At 41.5% G+C, this 6,913-nt stretch overlaps 1 pseudogene; it reads right to left on the bottom strand.

Annotated features, from left to right (window-relative positions):
• Positions 1–3,853: 3,853 nt before the first annotated feature.
• On the bottom strand, positions 3,854–6,238 carry LOC129690839 (BOS complex subunit TMEM147-like; annotated as a pseudogene).
• Positions 6,239–6,913: the final 675 nt, after the last annotated feature.

Raw genomic sequence — 6,913 nt, 5'->3', positions numbered from 1 at the left:
GCCTCCATGGTGCCAGGTTAGTTGTTCATGTAGGACTTCTTGTGGTGTTCTTGACCCCTCCCATTCCTTCAATCCTTCCCCTAACTCTTCCACAAGACTCTCTGAGTTCTGCCTGATGTTTGGCTGTGTGTCTCAGCATCTGTTTCCATTATCTGCTAAATGAAGCCTCTCAGATAACCATTATGCTAGGGTCCTATCTGCAAGGATAGCAGATTATCATTAATAGTGTCATGGGTTGGGTCTCTCCCATGGGGTATGTCTCAAGTTGGGTCAGCCATTTTTTAGCCATTCCCTCAATCTCTGTTCCATCTTTTATCCCTGCACATTTTGTAGACAGAAAATAATTTGGGTTGAGGGTTTTGTGAGTGGGTTGATGTGTCCCTTCCTCCATTGGAAGTTCTGCCTGGCCACAGGATGTGGTCACTTCAGTCTCACTATCCTCACTGCTAGAAGTCTCAGCTAGGGTCACCCCTCATATCTTCCCAGGAGCCTGCCCTATCCCAGGTCTCCATCTTGTCCCAGAGACACTCCAACACCAATTTTCCCTTCTCTCTCTCAGCCCTCTCATCTCCCAACCCCATTCTCCTATACCCGATTACCTCCCTCCCCATTTCTCTCTCCACTCCCTCTCTCAACCAGTGCCTTCTCTACCTCTATTCTGATGTCTATTTCTCCTTTAAGCATCCTCCCTTGAACCTTCTTTGTTACTTAGCTTCTTTGGGTCTATGGACTGTAGCGTGGTTATCATGTACTATATGGCTAATCTCCACTTGTGAGTGAGAACATACCATGTGTGTCTTTCTCAGTCTGGGTTACCTCAGGATGATATTTTCTAGTTCTATCCATTTGTCTGCAAATTTCATGATTTCCTTGTTTTTAATAGCTGAATAGTATTCCATGGTGTAGATGTACCACAGTTTCTTTATCCATTTCTCAGTTGAGTGACATCTGGGTTGTTCTCAGTTTCTGGCTATTACGAATAAAGCAGCTATGAACACAAGTTGAACAAATGTCCTTGTTCTTTGATGAAACATATTTTGGGTATATGCCCAGGAGAGATATGGCTGGGTCTTGAGGTAGAACGATTACAACTCATCAATAGGACAAAATGGCAGCCTACAATTGGGAAAAGATCTTCACCCATCTTACATCTGATAGAGGACTAATATCCAAAATATATAAAGAACTCAAGAAATTAAACAACAACCCAAATAATCTAATTAAAATATGGGGTGCAGAGCTAAACTAAGAATTCTCTGAGTGAGGCTTGATCATCTTACCCAGGGTCCTGAATCTTGCTTAGCTTCTTTAGGTGTACAGATTTTAGTATGTTTATCCTATATTATATGTCTAATATCCACTTATAAGTGAATATATACCCTATGTGTCTTTCTGTTTCTGGGATACCCCACACAAGATGATCTTTTCTAGTTCCCACCACTTGCCTGCAAATATAGTAGTTTCCTTGTTTTTAATTGTTGAGTAGTATTCCATTGCCTAAATGTATCATAATTTCTGTATCCATTCCTCAGTTGAGGGACATCTGGGTTGTTTACAGGTTCTGTGTATTACAAATAAAGGTGCTATGAACATGGTGAACAAATGTCCTTGTATCAACAGAGGAATTTCTGATGGCTGAGAAGCACTTAAAGTAAAGGAAACACAAATCAAAATGACTCTGAGATTCCATCTTATACCCATCAGAATGGCTAAGACCAAAAACTCAAATGAGGAAAAATGTTGACGAGGATGTGGAGAAAGGGGAACACTCCTCCATTGCTGGTGGGAGTGCAAATTTCTACAACCACTTTGGAAATCAATCTGGTGGTTTCTCAGTTGTATTCTTTTATGGGACAGCTTTTACATGTAAAATTAGTCATATGTGGAGTTTCTGAGTTTTAGAAAAAAAAAGTCTTTTGGGGGAAGCAGTTTATTTTTTACTGTTTACTAGCCTCATTTAATATGTGAATACTATTATATATTTGAAGAACAAGTTAGGGTTTTTTTTTCTTTCCCTGCTGTAGGGAACCACTGGAGTAATTAAAACATTTAAATAACCATCAGCAATATGAATAAAATATCAGATGTCTTCTAACCATATTTTATATTTAAGCTTTTATTAAAATTAATGGGAGTTTTGCCTGCATAAGAACCACTAGATAAGAAATCTATGGAAGAATCTAATATGTATTTAAATAGGTAAAATAAAATGAAGCATTCCCAGATGATAAAATAACCAGAATGGTATTAGAAGGAAATGTCACAGAGGCCACAGCATGCCTGGCATGTTATTTTCAGACTCTTTCAGGTGAATTTGTGCATAGAATTCTTCTCAGAACTGGCTCTAAGGTAAGTTCCCAGTGCCGCTTTCACAAGGGGGGAGGGCAAGAACTGAAAAGATGTTTTCAATGTTTAGTCCTGATTGATGAATGGAAAAGGAATCTTCTCCCTCAGTGTCTCCTTTGCACTTCAAAACTGTCCTAAAACAAGTACTGAAAAATCACCATTACCCCTCTTGTTCAGATGAAGCCAAAGAATTGTACCCACATCATTTACTCAGTTTCTAAATGACAGGTAGAGGATTCTAAAAACTTTGAGACTTGACTTTTGTTTTGGTGGTTTAGACTATAGGAAGATAATTTTCAGGACAGAGAAACACTTATTAGCATTGGGCAGCCTGGGACCTAAAGTGCCCTGATAGGGCTTGAGAGACGGATCAGTGGTTAAGAGTACTTGCTGCCTTTGTATAGGTCCCCAGTTTGATTCCCAGTGCCCATATTGTGGCTCACGTACCATCTTCTGACCGGAGGCACATCCATGGTACACAGAAATCCATGGTGGCAAAATATTAGTACACGTGAAATTGTCTAATAAAAAACAATAAAGTGACCTTATGAACTCTGCTAACAAAGCCTGATTAAGCACCATCGCTTCGTGATCCTATTGTAGGGGATCATAAACCCACATTTCTGGCTTTACTATAACCATATCATTTGAAAATTTCCTTTCTTCTTTTAATATTTATCCTGACAAATGCTGTCTCTGATATGATGTCCTGTCCTTCATTCTTCTGTGCCAGAAAATCCCAAAGAGAAAGTGTGCTGACTATTGATTCCAGTGAAAATTCTGAGGTCAAATTTTACTTGACTTTTTCTGCTCCACATGGCCACATGTAAGTCAACTATAATAGCCAGAGGAGTTGGGCACAGTGGTGGGTCAGGATTGTCCTTGCAGGTATATGAAGAGCCTATTAAATATTTATGAGGATGAAGAAAGAGTGATTCTTTAAATATAAATACCTTTTAAGCCAGAAATCAGAAAATAAGATGTCTATAATTCTAGAGGTAAATTTCAGCAATCTGTATTTTATAAATGGAATAACTGAGGCTCATAGAAATTAAGCAACTTGAATAACAAGAGATGGTGAATGAGGTCCTTTATTTTTAACTCCTAATCACATCTTCCCAGACATTGGCCAATGACATCCACGGTCATTGAGGTGAAATGAAGCCCTTCGTTTTTCTTTTAAACTCACCAACTGCAATTTTTATAAACTTCCAAGAGTGCTGAGTGTAATTTGGTTGGAAAGTTGATTGTTCATTTGTATGTACTAGGTAGACCCTTCTCCAGAGATGCTGAAACACCCACTTATAGCACAATATCTGTGTTATATCTGCTGAAGACAAACTGGTGTAAGTTGAAAATCTTTTTCAACTTTCTTTGTTTCTTTCTTTCTTTCTCTGTCTCTCTGTCTCTCTCTCTCTCTCTCTCTTTCTTTTTCCCAAACACTGCTTACTTCACTAAAACCTGGAGAGAGGCAGCAAAAAGGTTTGCCAACACCTGAGACCTTAAACTAGGAGCTTACGTTGACAAGAGCAATATATAGGGCCCAGGTGCTGAGGGCCAGCAGTCCTGTCACTCCTGCCCAGGCCAGCAGACTGTCCAACTATCCATCTATCAAGGGTGGACAAAGATCTCAATGACAAAGGTCTTGTAGACACTAAGGAACATCAGGAGGAGAAAAGCAGGCCGGAAGGTGTGGTACAGCTCATAGAGCATTATCATCTAGACCTGAGCTGATGCAACGATGTAGTGGACCAGACTGAAGTTAAAATCAATGCTCATCTGGGTGTATTTCTGATCAAGTTCAATGCCTTGAGCTCTCACCCAGAGAGGGATGCAGCAGGACATAATGAGTTTAGCAGTAGCCAAGCTCACGGCCGCAACTATGATCTTGTCTTCCCTCTTGCCTGCATTCCAGGACATGACAAAGTCTAGGCCTGTCAGGTCTGCCACACCCACACTGGCCTTCAGGAATTCCTCAATGAAGTCATAGATGCCACCTTCCCAGGTGAGGAAGAAAATGGACAAGAGCAGCATCTTGCATAGCAGCACAAAAAGGTAGGTGACCCCGGCCTGGATGCATTTTCAGAAGGCGTTGTGCTCAAGACAGATTGCTGCACTTGTACCTGATGACATGGGGAAAATAGGCGAGGGCGAACAGTTCCCAAAGTGGAATAGAGTCTTTTTTTTTTTAATTTTAATTTTTTCTTATCAGTTACATTTTATTAACTCTGTATCCCAGCCTTGTCCCGATCCCTCATTCCCTCCCAGTCCCTCCCTCCCTCATCTCCACCGTGCCCCTTGCCAAGTCCACTGATAGGGGGGACCTCCTCCCCATTCATCTGATCCTGTTTTATCAGGTATCTTCAGGACTGGCTGCAAAGCTCTCCTCTGTGGCCTAACAGGACTGCTCCTCCCTTGGGGGGGTGGGGAGGCTAAAGAGCCAGTCATTGAGTTCCTGTTAGAAATAGTCCTTGTTCCCCTCACTATGGGAAACCAATTGGTTACTGAGCTACCACAGGCTACATCTGAGTAGAGGTTCTAGATTACATTTATACATGGTCCTTGGTTGCATGTCAGTCTCAGAAAAGACCCTGTGCCCAGATATCTTTGGTCCTTGTGGAGCTCCTATCCTTTCCTCATCAGACTAACTCCCCTTCTTTCTTATGATTCCCTGTACTCTGCCAAAGGTTTGGTCATGAGTCTTTGCTTTGAAAACACTGCTAGTTAGAGTCTTTCAAATGCGCTCAGTAGACTCCTATCATATGTTCAATGCGCATCCCATCTGTCTTTCTAAAGGAAGATTGATCATCTTACCCCATGTCCGCTCTCTTGATTATCTTTTTTAGGTGTGTAGATTTCATTATGTTTATCATATCTTATAGGTCTATATAAGTGAGTATATACCGTGCAAGCCTCAACAGATACAAAAAGATTGAAATAATCCCTTGTATTCTATCTGACCACCATGGACTTAAGCTGGACCTCAACAACAACAGAAATAACAAACAGCCTACACGCACATGGAAACTGAACAACTTGTTACTCAATGACAGCTGGGTTAAGGAAGAAATAAAGAAAGAAATTAAAGACTTTATAGAATTCAATGAAAATGAAGGCACAACATACCCAAATTTATGGGACACATTGAAAGCAGTGCTCAGGGGAAAATTTATAGCACTAAGTGCCTGCAAGAAGAAATTCGTAACATCACATACAAACAACTTAATGGCCCAACTGAAAAACCTAGAAAAAAAAGAAGCAGATACACCCAAGAGGAGCAGAAGGCTGGAAATAATCAAACTCAGGGCTGAAATCAATCAATTAGAAACAAATAAAACTATTCAAAGAATCAATGAAACAAAAAGCTGGTTCTTTGAGAAAATCAACAAGATAGACAAACCCTTAGCCAAACTAACTAAAAAGCAGAGAGAATCTATCCAAATCAACAAAATCAGAGATGAAAAGGGTGACATAACTACAGACACAGAGGAAATTCAAACAATCATTAGGTCATACTACAAAAGCCTATATGCCACAAAATTTGAAAACCTAAATGAAATGGACAATTTTCTTGATAGATTCCATCTTCCAACATTAAGTCAAGATCAGGTAGAAAGACTGAACAGCCCTATATCCCCCAAGGAAATTGAAGCAGTCATTCACAGTCTCCCCTCCAAAAAAAGCCCTGGGCCAGATGGTTTCAGCGCAGAATAGAGTCTTGATGCTGGCCACCTGGTCCTGCTAGAGAGGGACTCACCAGGAAGCGTCTCCTCTGAGCTGGGGTCTCGGCCTTGCCGGCATTTATTTATTACAATTTATTCACTTTGTATCCCAGCTGTAGCCTCACCCTCGTCCCATCCCAATCCGGCCTCCCTTCCTCATCTCCTCCCATGTCCCTTCCCCAGTCCACTGATAGAGGAGGACCTCCTCCCCTTCCATCTGACCCTAGCCTATCAGGTCTCATCAGGAGTGGCTGCATTGTCTTCCTCTATGGCCTGGTCAGGCTGCTTCCCCATCACGGGGAGGTGATCAAAAAGCTAGCCACTGAGTTCATGTTAGAGACAGCCCCGGCTCCCCTTACTAGGGAACCCACTTGGAGACTGAGCTGCCACGGGTACTATACCTCTGTGTAGAGGGTGTAGATTATCTCCATGCATGGTCCTTGGTTGGAGTATCAGTCTCAGAAAAGACCTCTAGGCCCAGATTTTTTGTGGAGCTCCTGTCCCTTTCAGGTCTTTCTATCTCCCCTTTCTTTCATAAGATTCCCTACACTCTGCCCAAAGTTTAGAGTCTTTTAAGCCTGGAGCTCACCTATGTGGAAAGACTCTGGCCAGTGACCTTTGGGGCTTTCCTGTCTTTGCCTTCCTTGTGCTAGGATTATAGATAACAGCACACCTGAATTTTTTTTTAACATGGGTGCTTGGAATTTGAACTCAGTTCCTCATACTTGTGTGGCAATCATTCTCTCTACTGAGACATCTTCCTGGCCTGAACGGGATTTAAAGACAACAAAGACAGAAGTCTTTTGAGGGTATTCCAAGAGAATACCCTGGTCATCTTGGTACCA

This window comes from Psammomys obesus, unplaced genomic scaffold (assembly GCF_907164565.1).
Source record: "Psammomys obesus unplaced genomic scaffold, mPsaObe1.curated_primary_1811, whole genome shotgun sequence".
NCBI classification, from domain to species: Eukaryota; Metazoa; Chordata; class Mammalia; order Rodentia; family Muridae; genus Psammomys; species Psammomys obesus.
Note: the sequence above shows the minus strand (reverse complement) of the source record. Positions and strands in the feature narration are given on the sequence as shown.